At 42.3% G+C, this 27942-nt stretch overlaps 1 long non-coding RNA gene across 1 annotated transcript; it reads left to right on the top strand.

Moving 5' to 3' along the window:
- LOC125965606 (uncharacterized) lies at window positions 1–26844 on the top strand. The gene is made up of 4 exons (XR_007479693.1): window positions 1–383; window positions 25301–25510; window positions 25654–25786; window positions 25892–26844. It is a non-coding gene; the product is annotated as an uncharacterized LOC125965606 (long non-coding RNA).
- The last annotated feature ends 1098 nt before the right edge of the window (window positions 26845–27942 follow it).

Raw genomic sequence — 27942 nt, 5'->3', positions numbered from 1 at the left:
TGGGGTTAGTAGATACACATTAGAATTTAATTAAGGCATGATATCAAGCTCACCAATTTCTGGAGTCTATTTTCTTTCCTCAATGATCATCCCCACTCCCTTTGTAAATCAGGACATTTATTTCTCTCTGGATATCTGGCAGCTCTCCTATTCTTCTTAAATCTCCAGGGGATATCTGTGAAGACAGCTACCCAGTCACTCATTTTGTCCATCTATTCCTCTTACCTCCTTTTCTGGAGCATTACAGAAACCAGAGTAAGAAGGCTGGAGAACCCTTGAGGGTGAGCCTGTGACCCCACATTCCCCAGAGATTCCCAAGAGAACAGGAATTGAGCTTGCTTCTCAGAGTCATTGGACAAGAGTCAAGGGACAAGCAACAGAAGGTGATTTACTTCACCATAAATATTGGGCTTGCTCAAGATGATGACTTCTGAGATTTGTGAGGAGCCCACCTCTCCCCACTGACTGCTTCTGCTCTTTGGAGGGTCCCCAAGTGCTGACTCCATTTAAACACAGTGTTTTACTCCATAGGGAAGCTGAATGTCTCCTAGTCTCGGTATGTAAAAGGAGAATATCATTTGTACTGTGAGAACTTGAGATTAGAAAGTATTCATTCTCTTATCTGAGAAGAACCAACTCATTCATAGCTAGTCTATTAGTGTAAGAAATGCCCGTTTCTGCTCACTCTCACCACATGAGAAAGTCCAACATCTTTATCTGCACAAGTTACTTAATAGTGACTAGAAAAGCACAATTTTACCAGAGAGGAAGACTAAGTAGGCTGTACAGTAGGACACGTGAGACTGCTGCAAATAACAAAAGACCCCCAAATTAAGTGGTTTAAAATAAGCTTAATTCTCACCCACCTGCTATGTTCACAGAAGGCTGATCGGAGGGCTTTTCTCCACAGCATCATTTTTCATACTCTGAGGCTCAAGGTGATAGAAAATCTCTCTGAACAGTGGTGGTTGCTGGGACAGAGAGAAAGGAGTGTTATGAAGCATGACTATGCCTTAAAGCTCTGCTCTGAAGTTACACACAACACGTTCCTCAATTTAATGGCAGAAGCAAGTCACACTGAACTTCATGTGGGCAGGAAGTACAACCCACTATGTACTGAAAATGGAGAGGACTGAAATATGTGTGAACAGCCAAATTAACCAGTTGAAAAGGTTTTCCTATTGAGATAGAAGTAACAGAATTGACAGATGCAAACTTTACCAAAAAGGTAAGAAGATTTTTTTAAGTGATGCAATTAGAATCTCCAAATTCTAGAAGTAAGAAAAAATGCTTTGCAAATTAGAAAAAAAATCAGCACACAATTTGAAAGAATAGTCTCTTCTGAAGACCAACTATGATTCCTAGGAGATCAAGTGTAATGATTATCTCACAACACAGAGCAAAAATACAAAGAAATGAATTTACTGAGTGAAAATATGTGGTGTAGAAGGCAGTTCCAAGACATTTAATTTGCAAATTAAAATTTTCTGAGGACGGGGGAAGGAACAGATAAAGGAGCAATAATAATTTTTAAAAAAGAAGAAGAGAAGTTCCTTAAGATAAAGAAAGACTTAAAATTTGTTTGAAAAATATAATTCAGGTCCAGGCTGGTTTCATGAAAAAACAAAAATATGTGTATATATATGTATATACATACATATGTGCAGACATGTATATATCCACAAATATTTATACACACATATAAATATATACACACATGTAAACACATCCGTGAATACATGTGGGTGTGTATGTTTTATATGTATAGCACTATGTATAAATAAAATCCACACATACACACAGGGCTGTGTATATATAGCAGAATGTATGGTGTATATGTATAATCTCTAACTCCTGGTGAAATTCTGGAAGCACATGGACACAGAAATTTTTCTAAGCTTCCAGAGAGAAAGAATATATTTCTTAGTTGGGAAGGAGAATCAGACCAGCACTAGCCTGCAATCACTGAAGCTAGAAAGCAGTGGGGTGTTGAGAGAGCATTGAGATTTCGCTCATCAACCAGAGAAAAGACATGCAAAACCTCAGGCTGCCATCTATTCTTATGCTCTGTCTGTGAAAGTATTGGATGAACTAACATAACCAAATGAAAATTGAACCAGAATAGACATTTCAAGACGGAGGACAGTGATGAACAGTGAATTTCACAATATATAGTTAAATACTTTCTTATCAAAATCACTCTATGAATGTGTTACTCTTTTCTTTTTGACCAATTTATAAATGGGAAAACAGAGGTTTAGAGCAGATTAGCATTCTCAGTAGCTGAGTTGGAATCGAGATGAAGCAGTTTGAGGATAGAGCCATGGTCTTAGTTACCTGACAATGTGACTTTCCTTGAAGCCTGGGTGTCTTAGTCTGTACTGGCTGCGATAACAAAATACCACAGACTGCACAGCTCACAGAGAGCAGAATGTATTTCTTCTTGTTCTGGAGGCTGGAAGTCTGAGATTGGGGGTCAGCAGGGTCCAGTGAGGACCCTCCTCCAGCTGTGACTTCTCCTTGGTCTTCACATGGCAAAAGCCTCTTTTATAGACCTAGTCACCTCCCAAAGACTCCAGCTCCTCATGCCATCACACTGAGCATTAAGATTTCAACATATGAACTTGGGAAGGACACAAAACTTTCAGAAAATAGCACCTGGGTGGGGGAGGGTACTGCTTAGGTGAAACAAGAAAACTAGGAGTTATAGAAGAAAGAGAGACACATTGGTCAACAAAAAGTGTTTGACAAAAGATGCCAAATACAGAATCTAAGGATCAAAAGTAGACTTGGAAAAAAGTATTTCTAACACAGGGCAGGATAAAAGTTAATGTAACTAATATGATTGCACCAAATGATATAAAACTAAAAAGTGGGCAAAGTATATGAACAGGCCATTCACAGAAGAAAGAATGCAAACTGCCAGTAACTTACAAAAATGTCACTCACCTCATTTGTAATCTGGGTGGCACAAATTAAAATAACATTGGAATAAAATTTTCCACTCTTTCGATTGGCTATGATTAAAATCAGGTGTACCATTCACCATATAACTGACGAGGACTCCGCTTTGTGTATCCTTTCATATGATTATGGTCGCAGCATAAATTTATCTATTAAGGAAAATAAAATCTGGTAGCATGTATGAAAATTAAAAAATACACACCCAGTAAGCCCACTGGGAAACATAGTTCTATAGAAGTCACAGCTTATTACATCAAGACGTCAGTGTACTGGTGAGTATTTAACCAATAGCTCTCAAGAAAAAAAGAGAGGAAGAAAGGAAAAGAAGAATGAAAATCTCTCATTTGTAGCACTTGCCAGTTTCTATGCTGTAAATACTCCCACCATGGCCAAGTTCAAACTAGGAACATGCAGACTTGGGGAAAGATGCACACAATCCTACAGACACGCTCTAGCACACTGCTGCTTCTAGACGTGTGCACAAGGACCTTGACTGCAATGTTGCTATGATCCCATAACTTTGTCTTCTGGATTCTCTTTGTATTGTTAGACTTGTTTTAAAAAAAAAACATTTCATACTTTTCTAGTTTTTGACATTCTTATAAAAATTGTTAAAGAATGAGATTTACTACTGTCACTGTTTGCATATGACATGATACTATACATAGAGAATCCTAAAGATGCTACCAGAAAACTACTAATGCTAATCAATGAATTTGGTAAAGTAGCAGGATATAAAATTAATGCACAGAAACCTCTTGCATTCCTATACACTAATGATGAAAAATCTGAAAGAGAAAATTGTGCCTATATAATGAAGCCTCCATAAAAACCTAAGAGGACAGGGTTTGGAGAGTTTCCAGGTTGGTGAACACGTGGAGGTTTGGGGAGAGTGACTCACCTAGAGAGGGATTGGAAGCTCTGAGCCCTTTCTCCATACCTCTCCCAGTCATCTCTTCTGTCTGGCTGTTTCTCAACTGTATTTTTTTATAAAAACCGAGTAATCTAGAGATGATGGATATTCACTAAACTTACTGTGGTCATCATTACATGATGTATAGGAGGCAGAAAGAGGAAAAAAGAACTCATGATGCACAGGAGCTTCTTCTGAAAGAGACTAGTAGATAAGGTCACCAAAGACCAGAAATACTGAGTTTTCCATTTAGAGTCAGGGAAGAGAGAAATGGGAGACTTAATTCTTACATCGCTTATGTGTGTATGTGTATGCTTCTTTGTGTGATTTTGTCTGTATAGGTTTGCTTTTACCATTTGTCCAAGCATTCTGTCTGTCCATTTTTTTAGCATAGTTTTTAGTGCTTGTTATCATTGGTGGATAAGTTTATTGCTTGGGTTGTTCTCTTCTATTTTTTCTTTAAAATGTTTTAATTTTAATAATATATTTTTATTTTTTATTTTAATAACTTTATTTTATATTCTTTTCTTTCTTTCTTTTTTTGTTCTCTCCCTTTTCTTCTGAGCCATGTGACTGACAGGGTCTTGGTGCTCTGGCCAGGTGTCAGGCCTGAGCCTCTGAGTTAGGAGAGCTAAATTCAGGACATTGGTCCGCCAGAGACCTCTCATCCCCTCATAATATCAATCGGCAACAGCTCTCCCAGAGATCTCCATCTCAACATTAAGACCCCGCTCCACTCAATGACCAGCAAGCTCCAGTGCTGGACATCCCATGCCAAAAAACTAGCAAGACAGGAACACAACCCCACCCATTAGCAGAGAGGCTGCCTAAATTCATAAGTTCACAGACACTCCAAAACACACCACCAGACATGTTCCGGCCTGCCAGAAAGACAAGATCCAGCCTTATCCACCAGAACACAGGCACCAGTCCCTCCACCAGGAAGCCTACACAACCCACTGAACCAACCTTATCCACTGGGGGCAGACACCAAAAACAACGGGAACTATGAACCTTCAGCCTGTGAAATGGAGACCCCAAACACAGTAAGTTAAGCGAAATGAGAAGACAGAGAAATACACAACAGATGAACAAGCAAGGTAAAAACCCACCAGACCAAACAAATGAAGAGGAAATAGGCAGTCTACCTGAAAAAGAATTCAGAGTAATGATAGTAAAGAGGATCCAAAATCTTGGAAATAAAATGGAGAAAATACAAGAAACATTTAACAAGGACTTAGAAGAACTAAAGAGCAGACAAACAATGATGAACAACACAATAAAGGAAATTAAAAATTCTCTAGAAGGAATCAATAACAGAATAACAGAGGCAGAAGAAAGAATAAGTGACCTGGAAGATAAAATAGTGGAAATAACTACCACAGGGCATCATTAAAAAAAAAGAATGAGAAGTCTTGAGGATGGTCTCAGAAACCTCTGGGACAACATTAAACACACGAACATTCGAATTATAGGGGTCCCAGAAGAAGAAGAAGAGAAAAAGAAAGGGACTAGGAAAATATTTGGAGAGGTTATAGTTGAAAACTTACCTAACATGGGAAAAGAAAGAGTCAATCAAGTCCAGGAAGTGCAGAGAGTCCCATACAGGATAAATCGAATGAGAAACATGCCAAGACACATATTAATCAAACTTTCAAAAATTAAATACAAAGAAAAAATATTAAAAGCAGCAAGGGAAAAGCAACAGATAACATACAAGGGAATCTCCATAAGGTTAAGAGCTGATCTTTCAGCAGAAACTCTGTGAGCCAGAAGGGAGTGGTAGGACATACTTAAAGTGATGAAAGGGAAAAACCTACAACCAAGATTACTCTACCTGGCAAGGATCTCATTCAGATTCGACAGAGAAATTAAAAGCTTTACAGACAAGAAAAGGCTAAGAGAATTCAGCAACACCAAACCATCTTTAGCTTTACAACAAATGCTAAAGGAACTTCTCTAGGCAGGAAACAAAACAGAAGAAAAGACTTACAATAACAAACCCAAAACAATTAAGAAAATGGTAATAGGAACATACATATTGATAATTACCTTAAATGTAAATGGATTAAATGCTCCAACCAAAAGACATAGACTGGCTGAATGGATACAAAAACAAGACCTGTGTATATGCTGCCTACAACAGACCCACTTCAGACCTAGGGACACATACAGACTGAAAATGAGGGGATGGGAATAGATATTCCATGCAAATGGAAATCAGAAGAAAGCTGGAGTAGCAATACTCATATCAGATAAAATAGACTTTAAAATAAAGTCTATTACAAGAGACAAAGAAGGACACTATGTAATGATCAAGGGCTCAATCCAAGAAGAAGATATAACAATTGTAAATATTTATGCACCCAACATAGGAGCACCTCAATACATAAGGCAAATGCTAACAGCCATAAGAGGGGAAATTCACAGTAACACAATAATAGTAGGGGAATTTAACACCCCACTTTCACCAATGGACAGATCATCCAAAATGAAAATATATGAGGAAACACAAGCTTTAAATGACATATTAAGCAAGATGGACTTAATTGATATTTATAGGACATTCCACCCAAAAACAACAGAATACACTTTTTTTCTCAAGCGCTCATGGACCATTCTCCAGGACAGATCATATCTTGGGTCACAAATTAAGCCTAGGTAAATTTAAAAAAATTGAAATGTATCAAGTATCTTTTCCGACCACAATGCTATAAGACTACATATCAATAACAGGAAAAAAAATGTAAAAAATACAAACATATGGAGGCTAAACAATACGTTACTAAATAACCAAGAGATCACTGAAGAAATCAAATAGGAAATCAAAAAATACCTAGAAACAAATGACAATGAAAACACGATGACCCAAACCTATGGGATGCAGCAAAACAGTTGTAAGAGGGAAGTTTATAGCAATAAAATCCTACCTCAAGAAACAAGAAAAATCTCCAATAAACAACCTAATCTTACACCTAAAGCAATTAGTGAAAGAAGAACAAAAAACCCCAAAGTTAGCAGAAGGAAAGAAATCATGAAGATCTGATCAGAAATAAATGAAAAAGAAATGAAGGAAACAATAGCAAAGATCAATAAAACTAAAAGCTTTTTCTTTAAGAAGATAAACAAAATTGATAAACGATTAGACAGACACATCAAGAAAAAAGAAAAGATTCAACTCAATAGAATTAGAAATGAAAAAGGAGAAATTACAACTGACACTGCAGAAATGCAAAGGATCATGAGAGATTACTACAAGCAACTATATGCCAATAAAATGGACAACCTCAAAGAAATGGACAAATTCTTGGAAAGGTTACAATTTTCCAAGACTGAGCCAGGAAGAATTAGAAAATATAAATAGACCTATCACAAATAATGAAATTGAAACTGTAATTAAAAATCTTCCAACAAACGAAAGTCCAGGACCAGATGGCTTCATGGGTGAATTCTATCAAACATTTAGAGAAGAGCTAACATCCATCCTTCTAAGACTTTTCCAAAAAATTGCAGAGGAAGGAACACTCCCAACCTCACTCTACAAGTCCACCATCAACCTGATACCAAAAGCAGACAATGATATCACAAAAAAAGAAAATTACAGGCCAATATCACTGATGAATATAGACCCAAAAATCCTCAACCAAATCCTAGCAAACAGAATCCAGCGACACATTAAAAGGATCATACACCATGATCAAGTGGGATTTGTCCAAATAATGCAAGGATTCTTCAATATACACAAATCAGTCAATGTGATACACCATATTAACAAATTGAAGGATAAAAACCATATGATAAACTCAATAGATGCAGAAAAAGCTTTTGACAAAATTCAACACTGATTTATTGATAAAACTCTCCAGAAAGTGGGCATAGAGGGAACTTACCTCAACATAATAAAGGCCATATATGACAAACCCACAGCGAACATCGTTCTCAATGGTGAAAAACTGAAAGCATTTTCACTAAGATCAGGAACAAGACAAGGTTACACACTCTCACCACTGTTATTGAACATAGTTTTGGAAGTTTTAACCACGGCAATCAGAGAAGAAAAGGAAAGAAAATGGTACAAATCGGAAAATAAGAAATAAAACTGTCACTGTTAGCAGATGACATGATACTATACATAGAGAATCCTAAAGATGCTATCAGAAAACTACTAGAGCTAATCAATGAATTTGGTAAGGTCGCAGGACACAAAATTAACACACAGAAATCTCTTGCATTCTTATACACTAATGATGAAAAATCTGAAAGAGAAATTAAGGAAACATTCCCATTTACCATTGCAACAAACAGAATAAAATACCTAGGAATAAACCTACCTAAGGAGACAAAAGACCCATATGCAGAAAACTATAAGACACTGATGAAAGAAATTAAAGATGATACAAACAGATGGAGATATATACCATATTCTTGGATTGGAAAAATCAACATTGTGAAAATGACTAAACTACCCAAAGCAATCTATAATTTCAATGCAATCCCTATCAAACTACCAATGGCATTTTTCACAGAAGTAGAACAAAAAATTTCACAATTTGTATGAAAACACAAAAGACCCCGAATAGCCAAAGCAATCTTGAGAAAGAAAAACAGAGCTGGAGGAATCAGGCTCCCTGCCTTCAGACTATACTACAAAGCTACAGTCATCAATACAGTATGGTACTGGTACAAAAACAGAAATATAGATCCACGGAACAGGGTAGAAAACCCAGAGATAACCCCACGCACATATGGTCACCTTATCTTTGAGAAACGAGGCAAGAATATACAGTGTAGAAAAGACAGCCTCTCCAATAAGTGGTGCTGGGAAAACTGGACAGCTACATGTAAAAGAATGAAGTTAGAACACTCCCTAACACCATACGCAAAAATAAATTCAAAATGGATTAAAGACCTAAATGTAAGGCCAGAAACTATCAAACTTTTAGAAGAAAACATAGGCAAAACACTCTATATCATCCTATTTGACTCACCTCCTAGAGAAAGGGAAATAAAAACAAAAATAAACAAATGGGACCTAATGAACTTAAAAGCTTTTGCACAGCAAAGGAAACCATAAGACGAAAAGAAAACCCTCAGAATGGGAGAAAATATTTGCAAATGAAGAAACTGACAAAGGATTAATCTTCAAAATTTACAAGCAGCTCATGCAGCTCAATATTAAAAAAACAAACAACCCAATCCAAAAATGGGCAGAAATAGTCATTTCTTCAAAGAAGATATACAGATTGCCAAAAAACACATGAAAGAATGCTCAACATCACTAATTATTAGAGAAATACAAATCAAAACTACAGTGAGGTATCACCTCATACCGTTCAGAATGGCCATCATCAAAAATCTACAAACAGTAATGCTAGAGAGGGTGTGGAGAAAAGGGAACCCTCTTGCACTGTTGGTGGGTATGTAAACTGATACAGCCTCTATGGAGAACAGTATGGAGGTTCCTTAAAAAACTAAAAATAGAACTACCATATGACCCAGCAATTCCACTACTGGGCATATACCCTGAGAAAACCATAATTCAAAAAGAGTCATGTACCACAATGACTCTTTAGTTCATTGCAGTACTATTTACAATAGCCAAGACATGGAAGCAACCTTAGTGTCCATAGACAGCTGAATGGATAAATAAGATGTGGTACATATATACAATGGAATATTACTCAGCCATAAAAGGAAAGGAAATTGAGTTATTTGTAGTGAGGTGGATAGACCTAGAGTCTGTCATACAGAGTGAATTAAGTCAGAAAGAGAAAAACAAATACCGTACGCTAACACATATATATGGAATCTAAAAAAAAATAAAAAAAGTTTCTGAAGAACCTAGGGACAGGACAGGAGTAAAGACATGAACTTTGACAATGGACTTGAGGAGAGGGGGAGGGGGAAGGGTAAGCTGGGACGAAGTGAGAGAGTGGCATGGACTTATATATACTACCAAAGGTAAAACCGATAGCTAGTGGGAAGCAGCCGCATAGCACAGGGAGATCAGCTAGGTGCTTTGTGACCACCTCGAGGGGTGGGGTAGGGAGGGTGTGAGGGAGATGCAAGAGGGAGGAGATATGGGGATATATGTATATGTAAAGCTGATTCACTTTGTTATATAGCAGAAACTAACACACCATTGTCAAGCAATTATACTCCAATAAAGATGTTAAAAAAAAACCCAAAAACTAAAAATAGAAATACCATATGACCCAGCAGTCCCACTACTGGGCATATACCCTGAGGAAACCATAGTTCCAAAATAGTCATGTACCACAATGTTCATTGCAGCGCTATTTACTATAGCCAGGAAATGGAAGGAACCTAAGTGTCCATCTACAGCTGAAAGTAACAAAACAATGTAAAGCAATTATACTCCAATAAAGATGTTAAAAAAAAAACAGAATGAGTTTTACTGAGTATTCTAAAATTACCCCATAAAGCCTTCAGCATTTTAGGATCTGATTTATTGGGCTCTGGTGTGTCAGACTCAGTCAAGTGCTTCATGACGATTTCCTCATCCTCTCTTAGACATTGTAAAGAAATCTGACAGCTCCATTAACAAAGTGAATCTTCAATATTCCAAGGTTGGCAAAGGAGTGATGGATAACTTCATTTCTAACCTTGGAGGTTCTGTGCGTGATTGCATCAAAGGATCTTCCGGTTTTACTTCAGTGTTAATGCCACCAGAATGCAAGTTCCATGCAATCAGTGACCATGTTGTCTTCCTCTCCAAAGTTTGCAGAAATTCAAAGGATTGTACAATTCCTGGCACTTGGGAGTGACTTAATAAATGACCAATCTGCTTGTACATAACTAAATAGATTTTGTCTTTGCCACGCTTGACCCTTTTGTTTGAAAACCATCTTGATAGAGAAATGACAGCAAAAGAGCTTTTCTACTCCTTGTCTGCTGTGAACATTTGCTCTGCTACAGGTAGCTGTACTACCCTACCTTTGTTTTCCTTTTCTCCTTGAACTTAAAAGTAGGACTCATAGAAGAAAAAGGCTATTGTGTTTCTTTATATGTTTCTGAAAATTGTTTGGTTCTTTCTCAGCCTTTCTGACACTGTGTCCTTCACGTTGCCCATGATTACTGCCTTTGTTCTTACCCTTTGGAAAGATTAGCTCATTAGAGCTTTCTGGGCAGCCACTTATCATCTACACATCTACTCCTGTTTTCTTCATTTGGATCTTATGATAATATTAGCAGAATTTTCCCCTTTAATAATCTCTAGCTTCTTTTGAGCCATCTCCCTTTTTCATTTCTCAAGCCATGTTGTCCTTGTTTTTTGTTTTGTTCGATAAGCTCAGTATTTATGATTTTTCAACCTCCTTAGCCTACTGGAAATGAGTGTCACTAGATCTTGGAGTGTGTTCCTCAGTTTTACACCTATCTTTGCTTCTCAGCTCAGAAGCCCTGGGGCTGTGGTATAAGGCAGTGGTCCCCAAACTTTTTGGCACCAGGGACCGGGTTCGTGGAAGACAGTTTTTCCATGGATGGAGGGGAGGATGGTTCAGGCGGTAATGCCAGCAATGGCGAGCGGCAGAGGAAGCTTCTCTCTCTCTCTCTCTCTCTCTCTCTCTCTCTCTCTCTCTCTCTCTCTCTCTCTCTCTCTCTCTCTCTCTCTCTCTCTCTCTCTCTCGCCCACCCCTCACCTCCTGCTGTGCGGCCCAGTTCCTAACAGACTGCAGACCGGTAGCAGTCTGTGTCTTGGGGGTTGGGGACCCCTGGTGTATGGGACAGGCATTTCACTGTCCTTCACAGTCTGGTGATGAGGTAGTGTTTGCTGAGTGCCCACTGTCTGTCTGTCTGAGTCAGTGTTGCCTATTTTAATATAAGCTCTTAGGAAAAAACAAATGTCAGAGGATATAATATAGTGTGTTCCTATGGGCACTTAAATACTGTGTGTGCTTGTGTGTAGTGTATGTGTATAAAGAAAATATTTTATTTACATGTTTTTAACAGAAAAGTTCTGAAATAGGTTGGTACTTCAGTATTTAAGTAATTCCAAGTGCTTTGAAAATAGTGTAGTATCTGTGAGCAGCAGCTACGGAGGATTGTGGAATAAACCTTAGAGTAACAGACAGAGTGACTCAATTTCATTGTAGAACTCTTTCTCAAGTTAGAAATAAACTATAAAAGCATTCACAAAATTGGTCATATCTCTAGAGTGCCTGTTTTATCCTTTTTGCCAAAGCCATGCAAAGAAGAGAAACCAGGAAATCTGGAAGGGGAAAAAGGGAATATTCTGTGCTAAGTAGTCTGGCAGACAGGAGAGATGTATTCTGTTAATTTCAGTGTTAGAGAAAGTGAAAACTTAAATATGAAGAAAGGCCACATGGAGTTAGACACTCATAATGCTGGATAGATGATTTTTGAGCAAAGAGCCCCACCCAAAACACAGACACACATAGACACACACAGAGGTAAGAAACTTAGGTGGCAGGAGGTCTAATCAGGTTTATCTGTGATCACGCTTAGAGTGAGCAGTGACTGATAACAGTGTAAGGTTTGTAAACGGGGCCCCTAATGGTACTAGGTGTTTGAATTTCTTTGCTATTACTCTGTTTGACTAAATATAAAGAAAGATACTTGTATTAATAAGCAGGTCTCTTTTATGAAAAAAGACCTTACCTAAGTGGAATTATTGTGCTAGTTATATGTGTTTTGGCCTAGGAAACCGTTGTTAAGCCACTACTGAATATCTAAATCATATATGTATTTAGGAAGAAATAAATAGCCTCATTCTGTAAAGCCATGCCTAGAAAATGACAGTAAATGTCATTGTCATTGGCTCTTACACTCTGATTAGGGACAGATAAACCTGCCAAAGAATCTTTGTCTTGAAATCTGTGGCCTAAACATTCCATTGGCTGAACTCAGGAGACAGAGCTTAAATCTCTAAGGGATCTGGGATTATTCACTGAGTTACTCTTTGCTTCACCCACAAAAATGGACATACTCTTTGTCCGTTGCCAGATTCCCAAGGGGGTATAAAGAATGGAGTCTTTCCAGCTTTACAGAACATATATAAATAATCGTTTTAATTGAACCCTCTCCTTGGGCAGATAGGCCCTGTGATATGACAGGTTCCTTCTCATCTCTATTACCTTTAATGGAAATGCCTACTCTCATCTGTCGGGCTCATATGTTAGTATCTTCACGGGGTCCTCATGGATCTGCCAACCTGGAAAGATGTGATTTCTCACCAGCTTCGCATTCTGCTTGTGTAACAAACTCAGAAGGCCAGGCAGATCCATTTGGCTTTTCATGTTGCCCAGCACAGTGATGAACTCACCCCACTTTCTCCAGTGAGAGCACCGAGAAGAATCTTCAAAGGTCGATGTGTTTTAAAATGATGACCAGACATGAATTTGGGCCTAATTCAACTCAACAAGTTACTACAAGACACCTACTAAGTATAGGACATTCTAGTCAGTGTTTACTAGGTGGAATGTTTCCAAATGCCAATAGTACTTGGTCTCTTTTCTCAAGGAGCTTAAGATGCAACTTAGCAGGTAACAGAATACATATTTAATACTAGTGAAAAAAAATTGTGGTGACTGAGACCAAATTGCCAAGGAGAGATTAACTTTTTCTGATAGAATCAGGGCTAAGTAGACAGAGAAGGTGATTGGAAGTAAGCCTTCAGGACTTAAATTTATGACTGTTGTTATTTCTGCAGCTTTAAAGCTAAGGGCCTACTTAGATATAGGTGACAATGGCCGCCAAAGAGTGCCATTTGTTGGATGAATGGGCCTGAATGGGTAGGGTCAGTGTCTAATCCCATGAGTGTTCACTAAGTCTTTAAACAAATGAGAAGCTTTAAACAAATGAGGAAGCAGAGGAGGGAACTTCCTGAGAGAAGAGTCTTCCCAGAGCCTGGTTAAATGGCGATGCTGTGCGTGCTTCACACAGACTTTCTGAAGAGACTGATCTCCACGTGGTGGCCATGGAACCGGGGTGGGAACCTGAGAGAAGAGTGGGATTCTAGAGCATCAGGTCCTAACAGGAGACAAGATGTGAAGAACAGACAAGAACAAAGGAAAGGAAGTGCAGATGAATGAGAGAAAGTAGCCAATAAACACATTTTAACAAATAGGGCCCCGTTTTTAGCCTTAGATTTGAAGGGAACTTTATGTTTGGGCAGCTATCGATTTTGCTGATACTTTACAATGCTGACTCTTACCTAGCATTCCAAATATTTTTATGCAGTTTTGCTTTCATAGAAGATAATGTTGGATTCCTGAGTGTTTTACCTTGACAGTGTTGATATCCATAAGCCCTGTTTAGACAAACAGTGGTTTGGGATCATTTTGTTTGTCTACCTAAGTATCATTCTTTCCCTGCAGACATCAGACAGTACTGTTGGTGGTCCTGAGGACCGTTGGTTTCAGAACTGTCAGACGAAAAGAGAATCGAATTCTAATTTTATATAATAAACCAGGATGCAGGGCACTTCATACAGTAGTTTTTAAAAAATGAAAATTAGTGGATCCTTTGGATTTTGTTGAAAAGTATAAATTATCTTTTGGATTTTATATAAGAGAGAAAGTCTGTTAGTGTTTTTTCCTCCTGCCTCTTCCCAGTTTATATAAATTAAGATAGGGTCACATCAATTTCATTAGTCATTAACAACAACAAAATAGCACCAGCCTACTGGTTAACATTGAATATATCGATGAAACCAATACAGAGAAAGCACTTTGTGATCCAAGAGTTTAGTAGGAACTAGAGCTTCATGGAAAAGTTTACTGGCCAGGAGTCAGGAAACCTAGCTGTCTGTTTTGACTTTGCCACCCACCAGCAGGGACCAGACTACACTGCTTTTTTCTCTGTGTCTCTGTTGGTAAAATTTAGTGTTTAAACACTTGTTTCTTGGTTATGAATATGTTTACATTGAAACCATTGCAATTTGACTCTTTCTACCTCTATAATTTTATCTATAGAGGAAACCTAGGAATTTGGTAACTTACAAGCCAAATCTGCCTGCTCGATGTGTCTTGTTTGCCAGCACGGGAATTACAAAAATTTATAGTTGCCAATATTTTAATATCAGGAAGCTTGCCATAAATAATCTAGATTTCTGACCTCTTTTGAAAAATGGAAAGATCTGGCATCCCCAGGCCTTAATCCCTCCATGACAAGTGACCACTGGAATGGAAATCATGTGATTATCAGGTTTCACATGCACCCACCCAGCCCTCTTCATTGTCTGTTACCTCCAGGGCCTTTGAGTTCATATGAGTTTGTGGCTTCTGGATTAAATTAAAGATTTCTTCTCCAAAATCAAGGCATTTACAGGTTTGCTGCATAGCACAGCATGTGGGCTATTCCCCTGGCCTCCTCCTCAGGGCATGCATGGGAATGCAAGGCATAGTGGTGTGGTACCTCTTTTATGGGGCTTTTATAGACAGAGGATTTCTCCAGAGTCAGTGACATTTCAGCTTCGGGAAGGTGAGAGGAGTTGTAATTGGCCCTGTCACCATTTGGGTTTTATGCCGCCGCCTCATGTGTTTGCCCTGGTTGAGTAATCTGTTTGCATCTGGGTAGACCACACGCAGACCAACGTGAACTCTGTTTGTATTCATATCCTGCCTGGGAACTTGATTTCTGTGGGTCAAGCTTTGGAAAGATTGATAGATTGGAAATTAACTGATATATTCTTGGATGCAAAACTCACTTGAACCCATTTTGGGAGCTGACCTTAATAACCTTCCTCAGACTACAGCAAAAGAGCCTTTCTCATTGATGGCTCCAGTGGATTAGACCAACTGCATGAGCATCATGTCTGAATACAAAATGTTTGATGTCATGAAGACGTTCGGTATTCCCATTTTGTAGGTGAGGCAGTCAAAACCGAGCATTGTCTAAGGTTACATTAGCTCAGTAAGTTCCCATTATGGATCACCAGCACCTCTCACTAATGGGCAGAATTCCCTCTTGTTTCCTGGGTGCCTCTCCCAGGCAAGTCAACGAGCTCCACTCCCAGAATTCCTGAGGAGATACATGCACCACCTGTCCTCTGTAAACCACAGTCTGCAAGGGCCAAGAGGGAAGTGATCAGGCTTAGGAGACCAAAAACTCCTGGGTCTTCTCTATGCCTTGTCCTGAGGCCAATCACAGACACTTCCTAGGGTCTCTTTCCCCTTTGTGATGATCTGGCAGATTCTTTGCAGTATTGACATCAGTGAGCGGAACATATAGCTTTCTGGCATTGACAATCTCCTTCCCAGCCTCTGTCTTTAATCAGTGGGTTACAGGTAGAAGTGGGAGAGGAGTAAATGAGAAACAGTGGAAGCTCTTCGGGAGGAGGTTGATTGGCACCATCCTTATCAGGGACACTTCTCTGGGACCTACCCTTGGAAGCCTGGGGGATGTCTAGCCCCACCCAGTTTGGAAGCACTGCAAGATAGGTCCTAGTACAGAAGACGTGCAGATGGTCCAAAGCACACAAAAAGATGCTCAACTTTGCTAATTATTAGAGAAATGCAAATAAAAACTACGATGAGATATCACCTCATACCAGTCAGAATGGCCATCATTAAAAAGTCTACAAAATGCTGGAAAGGGTGTGGAGAAAAGGGAACCCTCCTACATTGTTGTTGAGAATGTAAATTGGTATAACCACTATGGAGAACAGTATGGAGGTTCCTTAGAAGACTAAAAATAGAGCTACCATATGACCCAGCAATCCCACTCCTGGGCATATACTCAGTGAAAACCATAATCTGAAAAGATGCATGCACCTCAATGTTCATTGCAGCACTATTTACAATAGCCAAGACATGGAAGCAACCTAAATGTCCATCAACAGAGGAATGGATAAAGAAGATGTGGTACATACATGCAATGGAATATCACTCAGTCATAAAAAAGAATGAAATAATGCCATTTGCAGCAACATGGATGGACCTAGAGATGACCATTCTAAGTGAAGTAAGTCAGAAAGAGAAAGACAAATATCATATGATATCCCTTATATGTGGAATTTAAAAAGACGATACAAATGAATTTATTTACAAAACAGAAACAGACTCACAGACTTAGAAAACAAACTTACAGTTACCAAAGGGGAAAGGGTGGGGGAGGGATAAATTATGAGGTTGGGATTAATATGTACACACTACTATATATAAAATAGATAATCAACAAGGACCTACTGTATAGCACAGGGGGAAAAAAAGCTATGTCCTATTACAGTGAGCATCAGATTTTTTATTAGGAAATATAGTCACCTTAACTCAACATCCAGCACTCTACTAGGCATCATGAGACTTACAAAAGGAACATGCCTAGGAAGGCTCAACCTTCAGGGAGTTTATACTCCAGGTGCTAAAGACAAGAATGTGTCTAAAATGTTCAAATAGGAGTTTGTAGTCTTGTTTGGGGCACTGACCATCAGCATAATAAAAACACTCCACACAATTAATAATCCCTTGCCCATTCCTGATTCATAATACCCAGAGACTGTCAAGGACAGATGCAATATGGGGGTGAAGGAAAAGAATTGCTCTAGAACTAAGGTGGGGAGATGTTAAACTGCCTTAGGATTGGAGACCAGGCAGAATTAGATTGACTTCAAATAAGCCTCGCTTTAATATGCAGCTACTTTCAACATTAACAGGGCTACCAAGGGGCCATGTTTAAATGATAACTTTCTACAGTTTAAATAGCCAATGATAAGTTCGGTGCAAACTTGAGCACAGTTTGGGATAGTAGGGAATATTTTTCACATGACTCGTAAGGAAGTGCCCAAGTCTTCCTTCCTTGTGGGTAAAGTCATTGACAACACGTGACATTATCCTCAGGCAGTGATGGCCCCATAACATGCATGCAAAGAACCCGGAGAGTAAATAAGCTTGATGGAATGTGTTTCCTTTTTCCCTTTTGCCATGGTTCTCTTTAAGCTGACCTGCAGCTCTGAAGGTGACTGTAATGAAACATCCCACATGCATTGTGTTTCTCACGTGTGAAAAGTTTAGTAGAGAATTTCTCCCATAAAGAGTGTGCAAAATCCTTGTGAATTGGCAAGATCATTTAGAGCTTCACTCTGAGACCACATGCCCTGGCTGTTGTGTGTGTTTTTGATGTATCTCATGTGTATGATGGTTTGTTGGCTAAGTCAATTTATCTGGCTGTCAGAGGAAGCCTTTCTCTGCAGACAGCCTGCAGTTAGAGGAAGTTTGCTATGCGTCTTCACGTTCGGTGCGAAGAGGTCTCTGGTTGTCACATGTGTCCCTCCACACCCTTCTTAATTCTGGCTTCTTTCCAGCCATTGTGACAGCTGTTTATTGTTCGTTCCCAGATGAATTACCCATTGCTCTGTCTGCTTGTCACTGTTGTAGCTTCTTCAAGTTCCCATGTGATGGGGGGAAGAAAGCAAACCAGTCTGGGATCTGTACAGGGCTGGACTTTCTATTCAAATTAGAATTATTTTTAGAAAGCTGCTATAGAATTTAAATTTTCTCAATTAGCAGGATTTATGTAAAACCATATGTTGGTGTGATTTCTCCAGATAAAGCCTTAGAAATGTTCTTTTAGGTTCCCAGAGCTGGGGCACGGTGCAACCTGTGGGTAGGATGCCCTGCGTGTCTGCAGGGTTGCAAGAGTCCCTGCAAGGGGCTGAGTGCAGGGATTTGAATGGCCATTCGCTTGTGAGGCACCAGATTCAACCAGGAAGGGCTGAAAGGCTGTGACAGTGACCTCTGCTAGCAGCCTAGCTGCAGATGTGAGTGATCTATTTCATCAATACCTTATCTGGACTGTCAGTTGTAAAAGGTTTAGAAAATAATGCAACAAAATATTCAGTTCTGAAACAGAGTGTCATTTCACCTTTCTTTGATTTGGAAGGCCTTTAGAATCTTTGCATCCTGGGGGAGCTGGTTAATAACGATTCCAGGTCTAGAATGGCTGATAAACCTTTATTTTATTTAGGAAGGGAAATAGTGGAGCCAGGAGAGGGTTGAGACCCCCAGGCAAAGGGGAATGTTTGTAGTCACGGGTGTTAGTGCTCAGTCCTACCTGTCTCTGATAATTGTCTCCCAATCTTCCCTTCTAGGGTATAAGATGGGTCAAGGTAGGGCCTCCTCTTTACCTGTTTTGGTCCCTCACCTATTAGCACTCAGTTCTGTGATGTACTCTGAGGTGCTTAATAAATCAGAGGGCTAATGATTTTCAGCAAAAATGCCAGGATTTTCAGGGAAGATCTCCTGGGGAAGGACCTGACTTTGTCTAGGCCCTCAGGCTCAGTTGACCTGGACAGGACTCTCACTCAGAAACAGGCTGAGAGAGCACATCTGAGACTGCAGCATCTCCCGTTCTGCTGGACTAGAGGGCGTGGAGGGCACCACCTGACTCTGCTGTCCTGACTTGTGCCCTGTCTCAGTGCCAGCATCCATTCTGGGCTTCCAGGCTCATCCTTCAAAGAGTTGAAAATAGCATCCCAGTTTCCTTCTCTTAGGAGCTTTCTCACCCTTGACAAGCCCATGGACCAAATAGACCTGACCTCTGTGGCCTCCTCTCTGTCGGCCCTGATTGAATATTCACTCTGCAGAGCATCATGCCAGGCATGGTGTAAAATTATAGAAAAAGGATGTGATGCACTCTTGGCCTTTGAACATCTTATCAACTTACAGGAGAGACAGAACCAGCACAATGTAAAATACATGAAAGCTCAAATATCAGCCAGATATATATCATTCATTATTTATAAATCCAATTAACATAGCCTGGGGACACATATTTATATATACACAGATCTGTATGTACACATGTTTATATATACACAGATCTCTATGTACATATATTTATATATACAGAGATCTATAGGTACATATATTTATATATACACAGATCTATAGGAACATATATTTATATACACACAGATCTATATGTACATATATTTATATATACACAGATCTATAGGTACATATATTTATATATACATAGATCTATAGGTACATATATAGATCTGCCAGCTCTCTGGGGAGGGCGCATACAGACAACATGGTCCAGGTGAGCCTGTTCCACAGCAGATCCACTTCAGAGGCACTGACCACAGCCGCCCTGGCCCACTCTGCCAGCGCTGTCAGTCTCATCCTTTATAAATACAGAAGGACACCAGGCCGAATCCCCACTGCTCGCTGGTCACCCCACCTCCCCGACCCAGCTGAGGTGCTGAAGGACAGGCTGACCCATCGCATCCCCAGCCAGTCTTGCTCTCGTCCTTCTGTGATGGTTCCTGTGGATGAATCAGGACTTCATGCCACAGATCAAGTGATGGTCTCACATCCACATGGGGCCAATCTTATCTGCCAGTCCCGATGTGGCCTGCAGCTCGGGCACAGTGAGTGAGTCCACGGGCGTCCTAACTGAGCACCCACCACTGCCTGAACCCTCACTCCAAACTGCCTCCTGCTTCCTGTCTGCTGCAGCTGGGAGCCTGGACACCCCTCCCTTGGCCGCCGGGCCACAAGCCCTCGAGGAACCTGCAGGAGAAAGCCTGTGGTCCTGGCTTCAGTGTCACCCCATCACTTCAGGTCTTCGTAGATGGCAGTTTCCTCAGTCTTCCCTCCCGCCTCCCCCTTTCCAGGCCATGGCTCTCATCAGCACCGTAAATGTGGCAGAGGCTGCCAGGGTCCCTCCCTCATCCCTCAGGCCTTTCAGAGGCCAACCTCCATCTGCCATTAGTTGCATCTCTTTGCAGGAAGGTTTTCTCCAAAAACCATCTGAGCACGGCAGTCCAGGAATCTCTGGGTGTCACCTCTTCCTGAGGGGCATCCTCAACCAGCAGCTGATGGAGCCTGGGGTAGTTTTGTGTGTGTGTGTGTGGTACGCGGGCCTTTCACTGTTGTGGCTTCTCCCGTTGCGGAGCACAGGCTCCGGATGCGCAGGCTCAGCGGCCATGGCTCACGGGCCCAGGTGCTCCGCGGCATGTGGGATCTTCCCGGACCGGGGCACGAACCTGTGTCCCCTGCATCGGCAGGCGGACTCTCAACCACTGCGCCACCAGGGAAGCCCGCCCGGGGTAGTTTTGAGGTACGTGATTCTCAGCTGTTCTCCAGAGTCCCTGTGGGCTCGAGCCCCAGTGTCCACGTCACCCACAGCTGGCCCAGCAACACCCCTCTACTGGTCGCTGTCCTTTCCCTGTCCTCCCACTGGTGTTTCCAATAAGGCCCCCATCAACTATTAGCTCTCAAATCCTTCTCCTAGGGTTACTCCTGGGGAACTAAAACTTAGTAGAAAACTACCATTTTCCAGCTCCAGTCACTTCAGCCATTTCAGCAAATGCTTTAACTTTACATACGTATAGATCTATGTGTGTGTATATATATATATATACACATGTGTACATATAGATCTGTGTATATGTAAACATGTGTACATATAGATCTGTGTGTATATAAACGTGTACCTATAGATCTGTGTATATATAAATACATGTTCACGGACACAGGTCGCTGGGCCCCAGGCTTTGGCTCACACCCCTGCAAGGAGTCCCCAGTGCTGATCTTCATTCATGTAGACGGGCTTTGATTACTCTCTCTAATCTGTCAAATTATATGATTTCATGTGCTTGACTTCTTTTTCTGTCCTGCATTTAGATGCTGGGCAGAGAGAATCTAGCATAGAGATGTCAGAATATGTTGATAATGTATTGATGTCTTTTATCTGGGAAAAAGTAGACGTGCTTGTACATCCTTATGTGCAGGGTGACAGTTTATCCCTGGAATAGGGAGAGGAAAGGGTGTCTCAGGCTGGGTTGGATTAGGAGACAGAAGCTACACAAGTTACTTTAGCAGGAGGAATTAGTAGGAAGACTTGTGCAGGGAGAAAAACATTTTCCTCAGCCCTCTTAGGGTCCCTGGCTGGGTCTGAAAATTAAAGGGACAAGAACAGATTAACAAGAGAAAGGCATACACATTTATTTAATATACGTTTTACCTGACACGGATCCTTCATAAGGAAATGAAGACCCGAAGAAACAGACCTGCGTATTTCTGTGCTGTGTGTGGTGAAGGGTGGGCTGTGGTGGAGGAATATGACAGGTTAGGAGTATGAGGTCAGCGCAGTGACCTGAGGGAACTTAGCAAGGCCTGTTTGCTGGGGTTCTTCTCTGCATCCCTTTGTCTTTGGAGATGAGGATGCTCCTTTTCTCTGGGTGTAGGGAGGGCACCTCTCTCAGGAATGTTTTATGATCTGTTTCAGGGAAGAAGTGAGAGGGGAGGAGGTTAGAGTGAGCATCCGGTGCAGCTGTTTTCTCAAACTCCTTCAGCTGCATGTATTCAATATGCGAGGTGCCATACGCTGGCAGAACGTGTCCTGAACCCCGTCCCTTGTTAACCAGTAGTGGACAATCCAAGAGGTGATGTGGGAGACTGAGACTCCAGAGGGGTGACTGCAGCTGTGCCTCTAGGGCTGGGGGACAGAGGGGAGACGTTAGCATGATGCAAACTTAAATACCTAGCCGGTGGGCCCTGCAGAGGGAAACCCAGACCCCCGACGACCGGGAGCTGGACAGCGGCTGTGCTGGGGTCTCTGAAGGAGGTGTGGAGAAAGTGAGGCTGGGAGGATAGAGAAACTGCAGAGTCCTCAATTGCTCTTCCTGGAGCCGGCTGCTGCTGCCATGCAGTTATACAAATCGCCATCATAGTAGCCTGGACACGAGAACTTGGTTCAGGGGGACTGGCATTAAGGACCCTTATTTACCTTGGGGAGGGGTGGTGATTAAGTTCTAAAGTCAGGGCATGAGGGGAAAACATATATAAACACTAGAATCTCTTCCTAAAGGTAGAATCTTACTTTTTTTATCTTTGTCCTCCCTTCCCCACTCTTCAAATGCTCTCAGATGCTGTATTACTTGATCGCACTAACCCTAGAAATGATATTACTGTGCCTCCTTAACCGAAAAGAGATCAGATGCACAGGATGGTGAACTAATGTGCTGTGGCACAACCAGTAAGTGATAGAACCTGCATTTCAAAGTCAAGTGTGTCTGCCCCACAGCCCAGGCTCTGTAAATAGCACAGCCCCGCTGCCCCTGATGAAGGTTCTGCCTTGAGTTCATGTCTGGGGCAAATCATGTTGACGCCAACATCAAACAAGGGCCCCTGTGAGGTCTTTAGATATGATAGACCCACACTCGCCAATCTGGCAGCCACTGGGCATGTGTGACTAAAGTGAAATTAATTAAAATTAAGTATAAGTTAAAATTCAGTTCCTTGAATTAGCCACTTTTCAAGAGCTTGGCAGCCATGCTGGCCAGTGATTCCTGAACCAGAGGGCACAGAACGCTTCCATCCTCACAGGCTGTGCATCCACAGGCCGGTAACTTAACCCCTCTGTGCCTCAGTTGCTGCTTCTGTCAAATAGGGATAGTCAGGCAGCTCCTCATAGGGTTCAGAGGAGGGTTAGATAAGACACTCTTGGTAACATTCTTAGCGTGGTGCCTGGCACGTTGTGTGTTCTTAGTATGCATTAGTTATCTAAAGGGGGAAACGGTACATTAGCGCTGACATTATGTGATTTTCTAAACACTCTACCATCTCCGTTTACCTCTGATATTTCTATTTGGGGAAGGTGGGAGGGTGTTTGAAGCAGAGGAAGGAAGGTCTTGATAATCTGTATTTGGAGTGCTTCATGGAGTCAAGGAGTTGTATGTGAACTCACAAGACTGTTTTATTTCACATACATTTCTGTCGTTCATATCATGTACCAGGTTCTGATCTAAGAGCCTAACAAGCATTCCCTCACTTAATCTCCAAACAGGCCTATGTGGTAGGTATTCTATACCCTCATTTTTTTTTTTTTAATTTATTTATCTTTTTTTTAAATTTTGGCTGCATTGGGTCTTCGTTGCTGCTCATGGGCTTTCTCTAGTTGCGGCGAGCCAGGGCTACTCTTTTTTTTTTGCGGTACGTGAGCCTCTCACTGTTGTGGCCTGGCCTCTCCGGTTGCGGAGCACAGGCTCCGGACGCGCAGGCTCAGCGGCCATGGGTCACGGGCCTAGCCGCTCTGCAGCATGTGGGATCTTCCCGGACCAGGGCACGAACCTGTGTCCCCTGCATCGGCAGGCGGACTCTCAACCACTGCGCCACGAGGGAAGCCCCTATACCCTCATTTTTAATACTCTCCACATTTCTATACCTTCCACATGTTATGACATCTTGGGAAGTCCTTCAGGAGTGGCGAAGGGAGGACTAAAGAATAAGATTCTGTCTTTAAGGAGAGTAGAGAAACAAATAACTTTAGAGCGTCTATTATCTCAGGCTCGACATTTTGTGTGCATTTTCTAATTGAATGCCTAGCCCTGTGACAGAGGGGAGAGTCTCTCCAGTTTATAGACATGGAAACAAGCTACGGAGGTTTAATAACCAGCCCACCATCACACAGCTAGTTCAGTGTGAGAGCTGCAGTTCTAACCCAGGCCTGATTCCAAATCCTATACACTTTCCACTGCATCTTCATGGCCATTAGTAGGCAAGATAACACTTTTGCATGTTTAACTCTAGTGTAAGGTAGAAATGAAAGATGTAGATAAGCTGCCCTCGGAGTTAAGATGGGGAAGGGATGACCCCCCAGCCAGGGGGCGTCGTGTAAGAGTCTTCCTTGAAGACATAACATTTAAATGGATCTTGGAATTGGGTGGGATATGGCTGGTGGGATTGGGGGAAGCAGATTTCTGGTGGAGGAAGGGGCACAAGCAAAGACTCTGGCGAGATAAGACCAAGGAGTAGGGGGTTTGTCTGGGCGGCAAGGAGTATTTTGCCACCCATACTGCTTAGAGTTGCCAGTGAGTGCATGGTCGTAGTGAAAAGCACACTGGCTCTTAGTTTTATTATTACTTTTAAATTCTCTACAGACAATGTCCCCTCTTTATTACATGTGCCCAGGACAAACTACCCCCTCCAGCGCCTACCCACTGGCAGCTAGGTTTGTTTGGATAAGTGTCTCTGGAATGCCTTCCTCTCTCCGCCTTCCTGGTAGCTCTCCAAGTTCTGGGGGTTCTCAGCCCCATTCTTTCTGGTGTGCTCCTTACCCCGTGTTCTGGGGACACAGGTCCTTTGAAGGACAGAGGAGTGGCCCTGGGCTCTGGGAGAGGAGGGGCAGATGTGGAGCCAGGTGCCTGTCTCACTCCAGGTCTGGAGCTCTGCTGCCCTAGGCAGGGAGCCTGACTGTGACAGAAGCTTCCTTCAGGAGCCAAAGGATGCTTTGGTTGAACCAAAGGGTGTGGACCACTGGCCCGGGGGACACTCTTAGAGATTTGTCACCTGGTGGCAAGTGGAGAGTTGGAAGCTGATTGAACTCACTAAAGAGAAGCCCAAGTGGTGGTTGACGCCCCTTCTTCCCTGCCTGTCCCCCTGCCCGCTGCCACCCCTGGCTAATATCCACTGCGTTTTGCTCTCTGTTATATAGTATCTCAGTGGCAGGACCCACTCGGGAGAGTTGGGGCGAGGCTGGCTGAGGTTCTCGAGGAGCTGAGTTTTGGGCTCAGGTGCCCGCCCGGCAGTGGAATGATGCTTCCCGACCTTTCAGACCTTTGAGACCTCTGCGCACTCTTAGAAAGCACTTCAAGCCTCCCGTTGGCACCCGGCTGCCCAGGGGAACCCCAGGGACAGGTGTCAGGTAGAGTATCCTTTCTGAGTTTATTGTCTCCTGTCCTCCCTCCCCTCCTTTCCGTGTGTCTGTGTTGCTCTGTTGTGTCTCCCTCTCCTCAAGGTTCCATAGGCCAGTGATGCAGGGGAATTGATTTATGTTCTTGTCAACAGAGAGATCGTGGCCCGAGAGGTGATGGATACCCGGATGCACTCACGACAGCATCTCAAAGATTCCACGCCACTAGCTGCTCCCAAGCATGAAGCCACCTTCCTGCAGAGGCGGCAGGAAACCAGCCTGGAGGAGGTGAGGAATGTCACTCTTCCCTCTGCCCTTGACTACATCGGCGTTTAGCTGTCAGTTGGTTTGGGCCCCAGCATGACAGGCCTTTTCCTGTGTGTCCTTCCACAGGTTCTACTTTTTATCTGGAGGATGGACCATCTTCTCAGGTGTCCTGAATCTGCTGAAGGACCATGAGGAGGAGGAGGTTGCGGGTCCCCAAGACAGAGCACAGCAGGTGGAACGGAGAAGCACCCAGAGCGGGACGCAAGCCCAGCACCCTTCAGACTGGAGCACCCTGAGCTGCGGTTCCTGATTGGACTGTCTTTGCTTTGTCATCACCCAATTGACACCAGTTCTGGATGCTTTTGAATGGTTGGCTTTTTTTCCCCCCCTGTCTTTTCTTCTTTCTTCCTTGACCTTGGGGATTGTAAGAGAAGAACTGCTTTGGAAAATATAATTCTGTGGCTGAAATTAGCCTTGTTTATGAACCAATTCTGTCCCTAGGGATATTTGAATTGTCATCCCAGATTACCTAGTAAATGGGGCTGCATGGTTTGATGTGTGTAGTACCGATATTTAGATTAAAAATACATTTTCTTTCTTCCTTTTTTTCACATCTGGATCCAGGTAATGGCCCGAGTCCCATTTGCTTTGCTACTGAAGCGACATCAGTGCGGCAACGCTTGGGGTTGAAATAAATCAAACATATATTATACCCGGGGCTCTTGCATGCTATTTGAGATGTATGATACTCCACAAAGAAACACAAACCTTGTAGGTGGAAATTTAATTCCTATCTGATCCTGCAGCTAGAATGGTGGAGAAATTATGGATATCAAAAGTGGCTTCAAATACTTTGAATGTAAACTAACCAGGAGTAGGTGGATGCTTCTCTAAGGTAGAGCAGGGACCAGAGATCACCTGCCCCGTCAACCGTGCCCCTTCTGGAGGAATCTGAGAACAAGGCCCACTTCTGTGTTTGCGTTTGCGTAGCCTGTGGCGTTTCTGACTTGTGTTCTGTAACTGTGCGTGCCTCGCAATAAAACACCTTCCACTGACTCAGCAACAAGGTCTCTGTCCATTTCCTGCAGTCCTGTGTCCTCACTGGCTTTGCAAGAAAGTCCAGGGTAGGCATGCGAGTGGCTGCCCTGCCAGAGATCTCAGCTGGATGCAACGCTATTGGTCCTTCAGGAATGTCTGCAAATGGGGTCAGCATGTGTGTCCACCTCTTCTGCTCTCGCTATTATAGTCACCTTCAGAACTTTCTAGTCAGGCATTGCCCTGTGAGGCCAGTGTGCTGCCGTCTGCCAGCATGCTCTAATTCTGGAGCCCCATTTATTTCTGTGAGACTTGAGGACACACACTCTCTGAACCTCCTTTTCTTCATACACAAAATATGTGGAAATATGAGGATAATGGTGCTTCCCATAGTGATGGTGCTAAGTGCCCATAAAAGGACGTCACAGGGATGGTTCTCACACATTATACACACACTGGGCTGGGGCCGCACTCAAAAATTGGTGGGGATTTTATTTCTTAATAAAGAATTGAAAGAACATTTGAATTCCTTAGAGTTGGCCTTTGGTTGAGAGCACCGAGTAACCTCTGAGTGTCATCTTAGGTCTCCTTGCTGAAAGCGTTTAGAAGGAAAGGTGGAGGTTCATGGGCAGAAGTCAGGGGAGGAGACTGCCAGCCCCTGCCTGGACCTTGTACCCAGACACCTTGGTCCCTCCTGCAGGACAGGGTAGGGCTGCACGCCCTCCTCAGGGACGACGCTGCTGCCTTTACACAAAGTGAAACTGACATGCACTCGGGTGTGTGAGATGCCACCTTTCTCACCTGTTTTCGCCACCAGGCCCAGGGCATCCAAGGGCAGTCGAGTCTCTCTAAATACTGGCACAGAGGTCTCATTCACCTCGGGGAAGAATTCCACCCAGGCCTCATCAGACTGGATCTGCCACTTAAGTAGAAAGCAGTTTCCAGAAAACCCCAAGCACTCTCCGCTTGCACACATGAGATTTCAAATGTGACACACAGACCAGAGCTAAGGTAACTCATTCCATGTTGGGTGGCAAGCAGAATTTGCTCTGATTGCCGTGGTACGTATTATAGTCCCACAGATATTATGCTGGACTTCAAGCCATGCACAGTAGAAAGAACATTTCCTACTTTCTACCTTG

The sequence above is a fragment of the Orcinus orca genome, chromosome 10 (genome assembly GCF_937001465.1).
Source record: "Orcinus orca chromosome 10, mOrcOrc1.1, whole genome shotgun sequence".
Taxonomy (NCBI): Eukaryota; Metazoa; Chordata; class Mammalia; order Artiodactyla; family Delphinidae; genus Orcinus; species Orcinus orca.
This window is presented reverse-complemented; position numbering and strand designations above follow the sequence as displayed.